This window comes from Saimiri boliviensis, chromosome 11 (genome assembly GCF_048565385.1).
Source record: "Saimiri boliviensis isolate mSaiBol1 chromosome 11, mSaiBol1.pri, whole genome shotgun sequence".
NCBI classification, from domain to species: Eukaryota; Metazoa; Chordata; class Mammalia; order Primates; family Cebidae; genus Saimiri; species Saimiri boliviensis.
The window spans coordinates 117,969,857-117,987,177 of record NC_133459.1 but is presented as its reverse complement, the minus strand read 5'-3'; the positions used below and the strand labels follow the sequence as shown (position 1 = coordinate 117,987,177).

The 17,321-nt window shown below is 45.9% G+C and overlaps 1 protein-coding gene across 3 annotated transcripts in view; it reads right to left on the bottom strand.

The window, feature by feature from the left end:
* Positions 1–17,321, bottom strand: part of TGFBR3 (transforming growth factor beta receptor 3) — a 230,952-nt gene extending 213,631 nt beyond the window's left edge. For 2 of the 3 annotated variants that reach the window (XM_039460977.2, XM_074381442.1), the window contains exon 1: positions 16,985–17,320. The gene's annotated coding sequence lies outside the window, so the exon portion shown is untranslated. Of the gene's footprint in view, positions 1–16,984 lie in introns of all 3 variants that reach the window. The other variant, XM_039460980.2, reaches the window with a different exon arrangement.

Here is a 17,321-nt window from a genome sequence, read left to right as displayed (position 1 = left end):
CCTGGGCGCACAACCAAGGCAAGATACGAGGGTCACAAGGAAATTCTGCCCTGTTTGCCCCTGCCCTCTTCCCTAGCTCTTTTCTTTAATGTTGTGTTTGCTTTTCATCTTTGAAGCCTGTGGGGTTAAAGGGCAAACCACAGGCAGAGAGAAACCTCAGCAAGCCCGTGCCTGTTAGAGGTAAAATGGGAGTCTTCCCAAACCACTTGTAAGGATGGGGTGGGGGGGGGGGCCCACAGTGCTACTTCAAATCAGACAAGGAAAAAGAGATCAGTGTTCTAGTCCAACGATTCTTAAATGAGGCTTTTTATAAATCAGATTCTCATAGGCTGGGCTCAGTGGTCCACATCTGTAATCCCAGCACTTTGGGAGGCCAAGGTGGGCGGATCACCTGAGGTCAGGAGTTCAAGACAAGCCTGGCCAACGTGGTGAAACCCCATCTCTATTAAAAATACAAAATTAGGCCGGGCGCGGTGGCTCAAGCCTGTAATCCCAGCACTTTGGGAGGCCGAGGCGGGTGGATCACGAGGTCAAGAGATCAAGACCATCCTGGTCAACAGGGTGAAACCCTGTCTCTACTAAAAATACAAAAAATTAGCTGGGCATGGTGGCGCGTGCCTGTAATCCCAGCTACTCAGGAGGCTGAGGCAGGAGAATTGCCTGAACCCGGGAGGCGGAGGTTGCGGTGAGCCGAGATCGCGCCATTGCACTCCAGCCTGGGTAACAAGAGTGAAACTCCGTCTCAAAAAAAAAAAAAAAAAAATACAAAATTAGCGGGGCTTGGTGGTGCACACCTGTAATCCCAGCTGTTCAGGAGGCTGAGGCACGAGAATCTCTTGAACCTGGGAGCCAGAGGTTGTGGTGAGCCAAGATCACCCCATTGTACTCCAGCCCAGGCAAAAAGAGCAAAACTCCACTCAAAAAAAAAAAAAAAATCAGATTCTCCATCCTCCAGATCTGATGGTTTTCCCTTCTTGGTGGAGAGTAATAATGGGGCAGACAGCATTTTACTCTGTAACTCAGGCTGGTGTGCATTGGCATGATCATAGCTTACTGCAGCCTCCAACTCCTTGGCTCAAGCTATTCTCCAATCTCAACTACAGTCCCTGTAAGCAGGGACTACAGGTATGCCCCACCATGCCCGGCTGACTTTTTAAAATTTGTTTACAGAGATGGGGTCTCACTATGTTGCCCAGGCTAATCTTGAATTCCTGCCTCAGCCTCCCAAAGCACTGGGATTACACCTGGCCAATTTCCCCCGTTTTTTTTTTTTTTTTTTTGAGATGAAGTCTTGCTCTGTTGCCCAGGCTGCAGAGCAGTGGTGCTACTCAGCTTACTGCAACCTCCACCTCCCAAGTTCAAGCAATTCTTCTGCCTCTGCCTCCCAAGTAGCTGGTATTACAGGTGCCTGCCACCAAACCCGGCTATCTTTGCATTTTTTTTTTTTTTAGTAAAGATAGGGTTTCACCATGTTGGCCAGACTGGTCTCGAACTCCTGACCTCAAGTGATCTGCCTACCTTGGTCTCCAAAAGTGCTGGGAATACAGGCATAAGCCACCACTCCTGGCCCAATCTTCCCTTTCTAATCCCTCTCCCTGAGTGCACCAATAACTGGGGCTATAAGAAATTCATAAAATGGGCTGGGCGCTGTGGTTCATGCTTGTAATCCCAGCACTTTGGGAGGCCAAAACTGGTGGATCACTTGAGATCAGGAGTTCGAGACCAGCCTGGCCAACATGATGAAACTCCGTCTCTACCACAAATACAAAAAAATTAGCTGGGTATGATGATGCATGCCTATAATCCCAGCTACTTGGGAGGCTGAGGCAGGAGAATGGCTTGAACCTGGAAGGTGCAGCTTGCAGTGAGCCAAGATTGTGCTACTGCACTCCACCCTGCACAACAGACTGAGACCCTGCCACCAAAAAAAAAAAAAAAAAAAGAAATCCATAAAATTATGTTTGTCATTCATTTATTCATTTAATAATGTTTATCAAGTGTCTGCTTCATGCCGGGAGTGATCCAGGTATGGGTACTCAACAGGGAACAAAGCATAAAAATCCCTGCCCTGATGGGGCTTTCATTCTAGTCAGAAGAGACACACTATAAAAAAAATACATAATTGGCCGGGCGCGGTGGCTCAAGCCTGTAATCCCAGCACTTTGGGAGGCCGAGGCGGGTGGATCACGAGGTCGAGGGATCGAGACCATCCTGGTCAACATGGTGAAACCCCGTCTCTACTAAAAATACAAAAAAACTAGCTGTGCATGGTGGCGCGTGCCTGTAATCCCAGCTACTCAGGAGGCTGAGGCAGGAGAATTGCCTGAGCCCAGGAGTTGGAGGTTGCGGTGAGCCGAGATCGCGCCATTGCACTCCAGCCTGGGTAACAAGAGCGAAACTCCGTCTCAAAAAAAAAAAAAAAAGATTATTCTAAGCCCCACTCTAACCCTAAACTCTGATTCTGAGTTGATTTCCTGTGTCTTTTCTATAGCTATAATTTATATCAACTGTAAGCCCGATCTCTCCCCAAAGTTATAACTGAAGTGGGCTGAATTGAAGAATTCCATTTGACAATACATTTACAAACCAGGCCCATGCTACATACCCAGGATACCAAGAAGGTAAGCCTCGATCCTGCTCTGGGGAAATCCACAATCTACCGAAAGAAGAAAAAATATTCTCAAGAGCCAACAAGAGAAGCCCCAGCCAGGAGGAGCCACACGAAGCTCCACCGAAGGAGCTGGCAGCAGTGAGAGCCTGGAAGAGTAAGCAGGAACCCCCACAGAGGAGGGACAGGGGAAACACAGAAGGTGACACTGTGGAGGCTGTGGACCACAGAGAAGTAATATGGCGGCTTTTAGACTTTCACAGAAAAACCTACAGAACAACCAGATGGCACTGTCCAATAGGCTGTTGGAAACCTGGGTATGAAATTAAAAACTGGGAGCTGCTGCAATGGAAGCACAGAGATATGAGCAACTCAATGTAGACTGAAAAGAGAAGAGACGGAAAAGAGGCGTGGAGGAAGGAGAGGGGAGGGGAGGGGCAGAGGGGGCACGGGAGCGGAGAAAATGAAAATGGCACCTTGGAAAATGTCAGCCCATAGGGATTAAGCAGTGAGAAGGAAGACTGGGCCGGGCACCGCGGCTCACATCTGTAATCCCAGCATTTTGGGAGGCCGAGGCAGGTGGAGCACCTGAGGTCAGGAGTTCACGACCATCCTGGCCAACATGGCAAAACCTCGTCCCTACTAAAAATACAAAAATTAGCTGGGCTGGTGGCACATGCCTGTAATCCCAGCTACTTGAGGGTGGGCAGGGGAGGGGATGTGGCTGAGGCAGGATAATTGCTTGGACCTGGGAGGCGGAGATAGCAGTGAGCCGAGGTCACGCCGCTGCACCCCAGCCTGGACAACACAGTGAGACTCGGTCTCAAAAGTTCTTAGAAAAAGAAAAGAAACAGAAGACTGAAGAGACCTCCAGAACATAGGAGGAAAACCAGAAGAACTAGTTTCAGGAAAACCAAGAAAAAAAAAAAAAATGGGAGAAAAAGGAAAGCAAAGCAGCAAATGCGTCGGGAGCAGACAATCAAGATGCCTACGAAGAGCAAGCGCGGAACTTCGCACCCGCGTTTCGCGCCTCTTCTATCACGCATAGGGGTGCGGCGGGCGTGGGAGCCGGCAGCAGGCAGGGCAGCATACGGGAGGTGAGAAGAAAAGCATCAAGAGCTAAAACACATTCGCCTCAGTGACAAGACTGAGAATTATCAAAGATTCTGTAGCATCAGGAAAGTCTTATTCAACGCTCTGTGGAGGTGTAAGGTGTGAGAAACAGGAACTAAGACCTGCCACGGGTGATCTTCTGGCGGTGGAAAGGAGATTTCTAGATCTCACAGGACCACTCATCCTGAAACTAGCAGCAGGCATCCCGAAAGGCTAGTTGCTTCTGATAAGTGCTAAGGACAGTATATTCACCCACACATGATCCAAAGACTAGGCTTCGAACCTCCATACCTTTCCCACACTAACATCCCTGGTTTTCTCCTCCAGCAGAACAATGCTATGCCGCAGGAATTACACTTCAGTTTAAAGCATGGTAAAAAGTATATATAACAAAAACCATAGCACCACTACCAGATATCATGTGAGCCCATAACCTGGTACCATTCAGGCAGGAAAAGGCTTTACCAAAAACACAAGCTAGGTCCCGGAACACTGGACCCAAACCCATTCATGTCAGCAAAAATTGCCTGAACGCTTTTCTGTTTGCTCTCTGAGAAACAAAAAGAAGACGAAGCAAGAAAACGCCTTTAATCCTAAAATTATTCTCAACTGCCAATACAGAGCGATTGAGAAAAATCTGAAAGCCAACAGAAAAACTGCTAGCAGATTCTTTAAAATGTGTCTACAGTCCTTTCTCCTTTACCCTCTGCAAAAAAAGCAACCCAACTCCCAAATGATCCTTTTTCTTGGCTTAATTTCACTATTTTCTGTGATACATAATTGAAAACAGACTGCTTTTTCCTCTCTTTAGAGAACAGGATCTTCAGGGTTTTAAGAGTTGCCAATTACAGAATCTCAAACCTTAGCAAAACTTCTTTTGCAAACCTCTTACCTATCTACCTACTTGAAATATATATTAACTCCAAAGAAAACACTTAAATCCCCTATTATTATGCAAAAGTGGATTTCTCCCAACAAATTAAACACTCCCCTCCTTTTCCTAGCCTCCCCACCCATTTAAATCCTGCTTTATGTTCAGCTACCTCCCATTCAAACATGACCAAAAGCCCTAACCTGCATGGTATCTAGATGGGATACTTTTTGGAGACATTTTCTTTTTTCTTCTTTTTTTTGTGTGTGTGTGGTGGGGGTAAGGATAAGGTTTCATTCTGTCACCCAGTCACCCAGGCTGGAGTGCAGTGGTACAACCATGGTTTGTACCTCGACCTCCTGGCTCAAGCAATCCTCCTGCCTCAGCCCTCCTGAGAAGCTGGGTCTACAAGCGCACACCACCACCCCTGGCTAATTTTTAATTGACGTTTTCAGGAATTTAGTAGAATTGTTTCTACAGGAAACCTCCTTATTTAGTCCACACAGTGAATGAAATTAAAACCTGGAACAGCAGGCCGGGCGCGGTGGCTCAAGCCTGTAATCCCAGCACTTTGGGAGGCCGAGGCGGGTGGATCACGAGGTCAAGAGATCGAGACCATCCTGGTCAACATGGTGAAACCCCGTCTCTACTAAAAATACAAAAAATTAGCTGGGCATGGTGGCGCGTGCCTGTAATCCCAGCTACTCGGGAGGCTGAGGCAGGAGAATTGCCTGAACCCAGGAGGGGGAGGTTGTGGTGAGCCGAGATCGCGCCATTGCACTCCAGCCTGGGTAACGAGTGAAACTCCGTCTCAAAAAAAAAAAAAAAAACCTGGAACAGCTTAGAGAGCAACCACTCTAACAATGAAATAAAGATGCCACAAATTAAGAAGGGATATAAATATGGAAAAACGTGAAATACAACAAGTAGGGCAACCTTCCCCTAGATCCTGTGTCAGAAACATGATACATCCAATGTACAGCTACTGTAACAAATAATGAGTATGACGGATTAAAAGCTCAAAGACAAGCGTATTTACAAAATGGGTTGTTGGACTAAGTAATTTTTTCATGATTCAGATGATTTATCACTAATATGTAACAAGTAACAATCTCTCTAAAGTCTTGAAAATAAGAAAATGAATAAGATAAATTTGATTATTCCATAAAGGTCAAATCATTTTGAACAGCTTCTTTTGAATAAAGACCTGATCAAACAGGCAAAAAAAAAAAAAAAGAAAGAAAATGAATAGGAATGTCTATTCAGAAAGGCTTTGGCAAGAAGATAGGCCGGCAATAGGAAATATGCCCATTTAGATCAGAAACTTCTCCCACACACATAGGGAAGACCTTAAACTGCAATGATACAAAATGTATGTAATGAGTCAATGGTGCTTTCCCTCAAAGATTAATTTGCCAACCAACTGCACAAAATCAAATATAACAAAATGAGATACTTATTTTTTGTGGAGACTCAGAAGAGTTTTGTTTTAAAGAAAAAAAAACCATAAAAGAGATAACTCACAACACAGTGAGTATCTATCTTACAAAGTACGTAGGTACCACATGAACACACGGCTTTGTGATTAGAATCTAAGTTTTTCGCCTCAAATAACCTTCCAAGAATGAAAAAAAAAAAAAAGCCACATTCTGCTCCATCAATTATCACAGTTAGTTAATTACAAAATGAAATTTGCAAACAACCACCAGAGTATTTTTGCATCCAAGGACCAATATCACACTGTCAAAATAATAAATCACTTAAAATGCTAACAAAACGATACTCCCAAAAGGGTCTCTTTTCATTTGCCAGATGGAATTAAGTATTCATCAAGTTTCCATTAGCAAAATAGTACAATACAAATTTAAAAAGAAATCCAAAGTTCTACTAGACCCTTCACCTGGCCCATTTGATGTTCTCACCTATCAAAGGTGTAAGTCATGCCAGTGAAACTGCAGACCTTCCCCCAAAGCAACGTGATCCTCAAGGACTAGTATCTGCAAAGGTTGTTTTCTAAAGATCATTTTTTCAAGGACTAATCAACTTGAATGTGTTTTTACAAATGACCCATCAGCAGTCTTACACAAAAACCTGACCTTTGGCATACATCAGAGAAATGAACTATGTCCCTGGAAGGACAGAAAAGCAGGTGTTTTATCCTCCTGCAAACAGCACCCAACTCCACAGGCCCCTTTCACTAGGAGTCCAGTGTCCAAGACAGTCCAGAGAGTATACGATTCTGTATAACCAATTTTTTTTAAAATAAAGATAGAGCTAACATTTCAGACTTAATTCTAAATTATTATCCTGGCAACAGTTTAACATTAAAGTCGGCTTGTGGGTGTGGTGGCTCACACCTGTAATCCCAGCACTTTGGGAGGCTGAGGTGGGTGGATCACTTGAGGCCAGGAGTTCAAGACCAGCCTGGACAACATGACGGAACTCTGTCTCTACTACAAATACAAAAATTAGCCACATGTGGTGGCCCACCCCTGTAATCCCAGCTACTCGGGAGGCTGAGGCATGAGAATCGCTTAAACTCAGGAGGCAGAGGTTGCAGTGAACGGAGACTGCATCACGGCACTCCAGCCTAAGTGACAAAGCGAGACTCTGTCTCCAAAAAAAAAAAATTAAAATCTGAGTCTAAAAATCAACTTATGCAAAAGTGGATTTCTTCCAACAAAGTAGACACTCTCCTCCTTTTTCTAGCCTCCCTACCCATTTAAATCCTGCTTTACGTTCTTTTACCTCCCATTCAAATATGACCAAAAGCCCTAACCAGCATGGTATCTAGCTGGGATACTTCGCCAGGCTCTACATATAACGGAATCCTCTTCCCAGGCTAGAAGATTTCAACATAAAAGAAACACAGCACAAAAACCAAACATTAAACTCCCTCCCCCACACACCAAAAAATTATCTTCAGCAGGGCACATTAGGATGGCCTGAAGACGTGGTTCTGGGGCTCTTGTTCCAGGCCTTCCATTTTAAATATGGTCTCCATCCCTCACAAACAGTTGTCAGCCTATTAAGTCTTCATCTTTGGCCTGAAAAACTGAAGAATAAAAAATGAAGACTGAATTCCAAATGAGAGTAGCCTCATGCAACATTTACATTAATGTTTCAAAAACACATTTTGGTTGAGAGAGCAAGACATCAAAATCATTATTCTTTAAGTGGGGAGGAAGAATGCTTGGAAATTTGTGCTGATTCTTAAGCAAGGAAGGACTTTGCAAGCAGAGAAAATAAAGCTCAATGTCAGTTAACAAACAAATGTGCTATTTCAAAAGATATAAAATAAGAAATCTAGAAATGGACAGAGCCCAGGAAATGAACCCAGATCCTTGCTGTAAGGCCCTTCCAAGCTGTGTTGATTTATTTCAGCTTGACCAGAAACTGAGCAAATTAGCAACAGCTTGTGTTTTATGAAATGCTGCAAAGTAACAATGATATCATTCCAAGTGTTACTCTGAAGATGTGGAACCAGAGAAATTACTGCTATAGATCTTGGTACACTTAATTTTCTTCCTGCAGAAACGCCCTCACTCAATCTGTTGAAGGCTAACTGTTATGTGTTAAATGTTAGCCTTTCATATAACTTAGATTCACTGTTAAATTCCAAATTGTTTATATTCCTAGTGGCAATACATAATTGCTTTTTTTTTTTTTTTTTTTTTTTTTTGATACGGAGTTTTGCTCTCATTGCCTGACTGGAGTGCAATAGCGCAATCTTGGCTCACTGCAATCTCTGCCTCCCAGGCTCAAGTGATTAGTGATTCTCCTGCCTCAGTCTCTCAAGTAGCTAGGATTACAGGCATGCACTACATGCTGGGCTAATTTTGAATTTTTAGTAGAGACAGGGTTTCCCCATGTTGGTCAGGGTGGTCTCAAACTCCCGACCTCAGGTGATCTGGCCACCTCAGCCTCCCAAAGTGCTGGGATTACAGGCATAAGCCACCACGCCCAGCCTAAACATTTAAAAGGCTAACAGTTTTTAAATTTGCTATTGTTTTAAATACATTTAAAAATATAAGAAAAATGCTCCAGTAGACTGACCAAAAAAAAAATGGCAATAAAATCACTTTTTTTTTTTTTTTGAGACGGAGTTTCGCTCTTGTTACCCAGGCTGGAGTGCAATGGCAGGATCTCGGCTCACCGCAACCTCCGCCTCCTGGGTTCAAGCAATTATCCTGCCTCAGCCTCCTAAGTAGCTGGGATTACAGGCACGCGCCACCATGCCCAGCTAATGTTTTTGTATTTTTAGTAGAGACGGGGTTTCACCATGTTGACCAGGATGGTCTCGATCTCTCGACCTCATGATCCACCTGCCTCGGCCTCCCAAAGTGCTGGGATTACAGGCTTGAGCCACCACGCCTGGCGTATAAAATCACTTTTAAATAACTGTTAAGAATGAAAAAGAAGACTGTCCTCCAGCAGCTAATAAATCTGACAGCCAGGTGCCGTGCTTCATGCCTGTAATCACAACAATTTGAGAAGATGAGGCAGGAGGATCACTCAGGAATTTGAGACCAGCCTGGGCAACATAGTGAGATTGTCTTAAAAAATATATATGTTTTAGCTGGGCGCGGTGGCTCAAGCCTGTAATCCCAGCACTTTGGGAGGCCGAGGCGGGTGGATCACGAGGTCGAGAGATCGAGACCATCCTGGTCAACATGGTGAAACCCTGTCTCTACTAAAAATACAAAAAATTAGCTGGGCATGGTGGCGCGTGCCTGTAATCCCAGCTACTCAGGAGGCTGAGGCAGGAGAATTGCCTGAACCCAGGAGGCGGAGGTTGCGGTGAGCCAAGATCGCGCCATTGCACTCCAGCCTGGGTAACAAGAGCGAAACTCCGTCTCAAAAAAAAATATATATATGTATATATATATATATATGTTTTTTATATTATAAATATATATTTTAGATTATATATGTGAGATTTTATATATATGGCTTCTTTTTATTTTGTTTTTGTTATTCTGAGACAAAGTCTCAGCCTGTTGCCCAGGCCGGAGTGCAATGGCGTGATCTTGGCTCACCGCAACCTCCGCCTCCCAGGTTTAAACGATTCTCCTGCCTCAGCCTCCCAAGTAGCTGAGATTACAGGCGTCCGCCACCATGTCCAGCTAATTTTTTTTTTTTTTTTTTTAGACAGAGTCTTGCTCTAGCACCATGCTGGAGTACAATGGCATGATCCCGGCTCACTGCAACCTCTGCCTCCTAGGTTCAAGCAATTCTCCTGCCTCAGCCTCCCAAGTAGCTGGGACTACAGGTGTGTGCCACCACACCTGGCTAATTTTTGTATTTGTAGTAGAGACGGGGTTTCACCATGTTGGCCAAGCTGGTCTCAATCTCCTGACCTCGTGATCCGCCCTACTCAGCCTCCCAAAGTGCGGGGATTACAGGCATAAGCCACCAAACCCGGCCATATATTTTTATATTTAAATTTTTATATAAGTATGTAAATAAAAAACAAATCTGACAATGACAATTTTTATCCAACAGCAATGAAAGAACCACAAAAATACATTTCAAAATGAATTATCAGAGCCGGGCGCGGTGGCTCAAGCCTGTAATCCCAGCACTTTGGGAGGCTGAGGCGGGTGGATCACAAGGTCAAGAGATCGAGACCATCCTGGTCAACATGGTGAAACCCCGTCTCTACTAAAAAAAAAAAATACAAAGAATTAGCTGGGCATGGTAGTGTGTGCCTGTAATCCCAGCTACTCAGGAGGCTGAGGCAGGAGAATTGCCTGAACCCAGGAGGCGGAGGTTGCGGTGAGCCGAGACTGCGCCATTGCAGTCCAGCCTGGGTAACAAGAGTGAAACTCCGTCTCAAAAAAAAAAAAAAAAAAAAGAATTATCAAGAACCAGGGGTAGGGTCCAGCATAGTGGCTCATACCTGTAATCCCAGAACTTTGGGAAGCCAAGGCAGGCTGATCATGAGGTCAAGAGATGGAGACCATCCTGGCCAACAAAGTGAAACCTCATCTCTACTAAAAATACAAAAATTAGGTGGGCATGGTGGCACACGACTGTAGTCCCAGCTACTCGGGAGACTGAGGCAGGAGAATCATATGAACTTGGGAGGTGGAGGTTGCAGTGAGCCAAGATCACGCCACTGCACTCCAGCCTGGTGACAGAGTGAGACTCAGTCCGGGGAAAAAAATTAAAAATAAAAAAAAAAATAACAGGGGTAATTCAAAATGACCACAGGGCAGAATCATCCAGGCAAAATATTACAGCAATGTTACTACTTACACAGCCACTATCTAAATTCTTACTCTTCTGTCTGTTAAGTTTAAAATGTAGTCAGGGCCTTTCACAGATTTTTGAACCCAGGAAATTGATCATCACTTGTGTATTTAAAAAGTCAGCAGTGAGGCCGGGCACGGTGGCTCAAGCTTGTAATCCCAGCACTTTGGGAGGCCGAGGCGGGTGGATCATCGAGACCATCCTGGTCAACATGGTGAAACCCCGTCTCTACTAAAAATACAAAACATTAGCTGGGCATGGTGGCGCGTGCCTGTAATCCCAGCTACTCAGGAGGCTGAGGCAGGAGAATTGCCTGAACCCAGGAGGCGGAGGTTGCGGTGAGCCGAGATCGCGCCATTGCACTCCAGCCTGGGAAACAAGAGTGAAACTCCGTCTCAAAAAAAAAAAAAAAAAAAAGTCAGCAGTGGCCGGGCGTGGTGGCTCAAACCTGTAATCCCAGCACTTTGGGAGGCTGAGGCGGGTGGATCACAAGGTCGAGAGATCGAGACCATCCTGGTCAACATGGTGAAACCCCGTCTCTACTAAAAATACAAAACATTAGCTGGGCATGGTGGCACGTGCCTGTAATCCCAGCTACTCAGGAGGCTGAGGCAGGAGAATTGCCTGAACCCGGGAGGCGGAGGTTGCGGTGAGCCGAGATCGCGCCATTGCACTCCAGCCTGGGTAACAAGAGCGAAACTCTGTCTCAAAAAAATAAATAAATAAATAAATAAATAAATAGAAAGTCAGCAGCAATCACCTTCTTAAAGCTCAAAGGACAGGACGGGCATGGTGGCTCATGCCTGTAATCCAAGCACTTTGGAGGCCAAAGTGGGAGGATCACCTGAGGTTGGGAGTTCAAGACCAGCCTGACCAACATGGTGAAACCCCGTCTTTTAAAAAAAAAAAAAAAAAAAGCCGGGCGCGGTGGCTCAAGCCTGTAATCCCAGCACTTTGGTAGGCCGAGGCGGGTGGATCACAAGGTCAAGAGATCGAGACCAACCTGGTCAACATGGTGAAACCCCGTCTCTACTAAAAATACAAAAAATGGCCGGGCGCGGTGGCTCAAGCTTGTAATCCCAGCACTTTGGGAGGCCGAGGCGGGTGGATCACAAGGTCAAGAGATCAAGACCATCCTGGTCAACATGGTGAAACCCCGTCTCTACTAAAAATACAAAAAATTAGCTGGGCATGGTGGTGCGTGCCTGTAATCCCAGCTACTCAGGAGGCTGAGGCAGGAGAATTGCCTGAGCCCAGGAGGCGGAGGTTGCAGTGAGCCGAGATCGTGCCATTGCACTCCAGCCTGGGTAACAAGAGCGAAACTCCGTCTCAAAAAAAAAAAAAAAAAAAATACAAAAAATTAGCTGGGCATGGTGGTGCGTGCCTATAATCCCAGCTACTCAGGAGGCTGAGGCAGGAGAATTGCCTGAACCCAGTAGGCGGAGGTTGCAGTGAGCCGAGATTGCGCCATTGCACTCCAGCCTGTGTAACAAGAGCAAAACTCCGTCTCAGGAAAAAAAAAAAAATTCAAAGGACGGTTGAGTTCCCTGGGCTCTTAGGCTCAGATTCTGCCCTCAGAAAAACAAGCACTCACCTGACTTTTACAAGTCACAACCAAGTTTGCATGCAAGAGAGAAAAATTAATTCCTTTGAGTCTTAAAAATAATGTAATAATACTTTCCTTCAAGCAAACCAATTTATCAATAAAGGCTTTCTGTAAGAAAGTCCTAAGCAACCTGAAGGTATCTTGGCCCCCAGCTATCAGAGCACTGAATAAGGACAACTAATTTGCCAAACTCCAAGACCAGGAACCATAAGCCTATTAAGGAGTAGGAGGTTTTAAGTGTTGAATTACTCAAGAATTACAGCAAAGCACAGAAGACTAAATGAGATCCCAAGTAAATGCTAATACGTAGTATAAGTGCAATGCTAAGATTTAAAAAGAAGAGACTTGGCTAATTTTGAAAGTTATTTTAAAATAGGATCCACAGGACCCTAACATAGTAAATGAAATAAAGGTAAATGGATACTACATAATATGGGGTTGGGCGCAGTGGCTCAAGCCTGTAATCTCAGCACTTCAGGAGGCCCAGGTGGTCAGATCACAAGGTCAGGAGATCAAGACCATTCAGGCTAACACAGCGAAACTCCGCCACCACTAAAAATACAAAATATTAGCCAGGCATGGTGGCACACCCCTGTAGTCCCAGCTACTCGGAAGCCAAGGCAGGAGAATCACTTGAATCTGGGAGGCTGAGGTTGCGTGAGCCGAGATCATGCCACTGCACTCCAGCTGGGCAACAACAACCAAAAAAAAGATTCTGCATAATACACAAGAAACAAGAAAGGAAACTGGCGTACAAAACTACCGACAAGAATTGAAAACCATTTTTTCCAGACAGAGCTTTCTGTCTCCGAGGCTGGAGTGCAGTGGTATGATCTCAGCTCACTGCAACCGCCACCTCCTGGACTCCAGGGATCCTCTCACCTCAGCCTCTGGAGTAGCTGGGATTACAGGTGTGCACCACCACGCTTGGCAATGTTGTATCTTCTGTAAAGACTGTGTTTTGCCATGTTGGCCAGACTGGTCTCAAACTCCTGACCTCAAGTGATCCACCCACCTCAGCCTCCCAATATGCTGGGATTACAGACATGAGCTACTGCACCCAGCCAAAAACCTTTTTTTAAAAGTCAAGTTTGATTTTCCAAGCATATTTATCGTTATTGTTTATATTTACAGCTATGAGTATTTACAGACACATCACACCTATACTGGTATCAAATATGATACATCTGAACTATTACTATCCTTGAATGTTAACATAAGTCTCTGAGGAATGCAGAGTAATAGAACTGCTGTTATTTTTTTTTTTTTTTTTTTTTTTTTTTTTTTTTGAGACGGAGTTCGCTCTTGTTACCCAGGCTGGAGCACGATCTCGGCCCACCGCAACCTCCGCCTCCTGGGTTCAGGAAATTCTCCTGCCTCAGCCTCCTGAGTAGCTGGGATTACAGGCACGTGCCACCATGCCCAGCTAATTTTTTGTATTTTTAGTAGAGACGGGGTTTCACCATGTTGACCAGGATGGTCTCGATCTCTCGACCTCGTGATCCACCCGCCTTGGCCTCCCAAAGTGCTGGGATTACAGGCTTGAGCCACCGCGCCCGGCCTAGAACTGCTGTTATTAAAATTACTGATCCCCTACTGTCTCGCATTTAAAAGATGTTAATGAAAGATGATGACAGGATTGTGAACACACCAACCTCTCTGAGAACAAATTCATTATATCCAGTTTTCTACAAAAGACAAATGAGGATCATTACAAAAGGATTCACAACAAATTCCTCTGGATTTCCAGTTCTCCAACATAAGCTGAAATATTATTCAAACTACACAAAATTAGTTTACATACAAACTTCATTTATTAAAGAGATGGGGGTCTCACTATATTGCCCAGGGTAGTCTCCAATTCCTTAGTTCAAGTGATGCTCCTACCTCAGCCTCCCAAAATGCTGGGATTACAGGTTTGGACCACTGTGCCTGGCCCACACACCTCCTAAGGAGAAAAACTGAAGAAAACTATATGTATGTTTATCTATTATCTGTCCAGCCACCATGGAGTTCTTGACATGTATTCAACATACAGGCCCTGTCCTCAAGGTCATTCTTATTTTAATCAGTTCAAATTAATCTAGTCCTCCATTATAAACTCCAAAAGTAACTTTCAGTTTGCTAGATAAAGCCACATTCTGCCCTTTCAAAATATATGTTTAATACTCTAAAAACAGGTTGATGTGCCTTATAGATATCAGTAATGTGCTATGCTCCCCCTATTGACTAATATTCAAAATAACAATGAACTCCCCAGGGGTTGCCTTTGAAGTGCTGAGGTTCAAAAATATGCTGGTGATTTTCATATTTAAAAACATGAGCTGAATCAACAGTTGTCAGGCAAAGCTGCCATATAATGCTCAGATTCCATCAAAACAGGAAAAATTTAAGTCGACAAATGACAAACTGAAGGGCAAAAAAAAAAAAAAAAAGTGCTGAAGCCTTGAAACACTAAACAATGCAGAAATAAAGCCAAAAGCAAAGAACAGCAAGAAACAGAGCAACATCCTTTAACTGACACAATGGCATGAAACCAATTTCATGTTAATAGCCCTTAAGGGGGTACGAATTATTTCCCTACCTCCAGTGCCAACCTCAAGCTGTTTCCTAAGGAAGCCAAATAATGGTGATCAACAATGTCTGGAGAATTAATAAAAGAAATTAAGAATAAAGATCCATGTTGGCCGGGCACACACCTGTAATTCCAACACTTTGGGAGGCGGAGGCAGGTGGATCACAAGGTCAAAAGATCGAGACCATCCTGGCCAACATGCTGAAACCGTCTCTACTAAAAATACAAAAATTAGCTGGGCGTGGTGGAGGGCACCGGTAGTGTAGTCCCAGCTACTCGGGATGCCGAGGTAGGAGAATCGCTTGAACCCTGGAGTCGGAGGTTGCAGTGACCAGAGATCGTGCCACTGCACTCCAGCCTTACGACAGAGCGAGGCTCCCTCTCAAAAAAAGAAAAAAATCTCTATGAAAAATACAAAAATTATCCATACATGAAAAAGAAAAAAGAAAAATCTATGTCAAGTAACATAAGTCAGAGATCTAGTTATAATTATTTGGGGCCAGTTTCAAAGGAACTTTAATTTGGCACCCTTTTAAGTACGTAAAATCACCTAAATTCATCACAGATATCTTACGTATGTGTAAAGAAATATGCGTTCAGCTCAAATAGGAAGCTGAAAGATGGGAGAAGACTCATAGACTATGCACACAAATCTGTGTACACACAAATCATTCTGCACTTGCCACCCTCCGCTGAGGAAGAAAGCTAGCTTTGGAGTCAGAACTAACAGAAAGCTGTGTATGATCTTGGACAAGTAACCTAACCTCTAGTGTCTTCTCTGTAAAACAGGTTTATTAATAGCGCTTTCACCATAGAAATGCTGTGAGGATTAAGTGCACATAGTATGGGCTTAGTAAACGTTAGCTGTTATTATCCAAAAGAAACAGCTGAGTCCACACTGAAGTAACTGCAGTCTGAGTACCATTCAGGAAAACGGTGTGTTTTTACTACTTGTGGAGACTTCCAAAACTGCTCACTTCGGGAGGAGATAACTCCTGGTTCCCCATCACGGACGGTCATGCCTGCTATCCTCCGCCCTCCCTGCTCCTACCCCGCCACCGCAGGGCTAGGGGCAAGCAGCGCTAACCTCCGTGCGGCGCTTACTGGGTGCCAGGCACTGTTGCAGCACCTTGCACACACTGAATCATTCGATGTTCACAGCAACTTTACGGGGCAAATACTACTATCTCCACTTTACAGCCAGGGAAGTTGAACGGTTTTCTTCTTCCAGCTTTTTGTGAGGACACCAAATCCACTACGTTCTACTTTGCCAAGGTAATTCATGCTTGACACGTCCGTTCCTTACTATGCGATTCTGCAAAGTGGGGCAAATGCCCTAATAAGATCAAGTCTGCAAGCAGATTCTTCTAGCGACAGTCCAAGATTTCCAAGTTTGTCCTAACCAAACGAACGCACGAAGAGAGCCTTCAAAATAAACCGGGGAGCGTTCTCTGCGGGAGGGGCCGAGCTGCAGCTGGCTGCACAGCCCGCGAAGCACCGCGAGGGCGCGGCCAGCGGGGAGCGCAAACCGCGTCGGTGCCCGAGTACGGGAGCCACAGCCTGGGCCACGGCAATTGACTGCGAACCCACAACAAACCATTCCCACCGACGCTGTCACGCGCCGGGAGGAAAGTGGCCGCCGCGCCCCGGGAACCACGGAGAGGAAGAGTGAGCGCAGGCGTGGAGAATTCCTCCCCAGCACTGCGCATCGCCGGGAGCACTGCCCGCCCCGTGCGGCCGCTCCCCACGCACCGCGGGCCACCAGTCCCTGCTCCCCGGAGCGTAAACACCGCCCCACCAGCGCCGCCCTCTCAAGCCCGGAGGTCCCTGCGGCTGGAGTGACCCCGGCCGGGAAGCAGGCACTCGCACCCCGCGCAGCACCGACGGGCGCCGCGCAGCCTGCAGAGCCCGCGGCCCCGGCGGGCTGCAGCGCCGCGGGGCTGGGCCGGCACGTACCTCGGAGGCGGTGTGTCCAGCGGAGATCCACCCGCGGCAAGTTGGAGGAAAGCGGCGGAAAGTTTCCCCGCCCAGCAATTGGCGGCGGCGAGCTCCGGCAGCTGCTGCGCCGCGGCACAACTACGCCATCCGGACCCGCCGGGGACTCTCACCTCCTGCAGGGAGCTCCGGGAAACGCGCAGGGAAAGTGGCCGGGCGCGAGAGCAGCCGACTGCCCTCCCTCACTCTCTGGGAAGAGGAAAGTGCCGCTCGGCGTCCCCGAAACCCTCGATTACCCCCATCAGGCCGACAGGGCGCACTCGCCCTCCCTCGCACACACGCGGGCGGGGACGGGCAG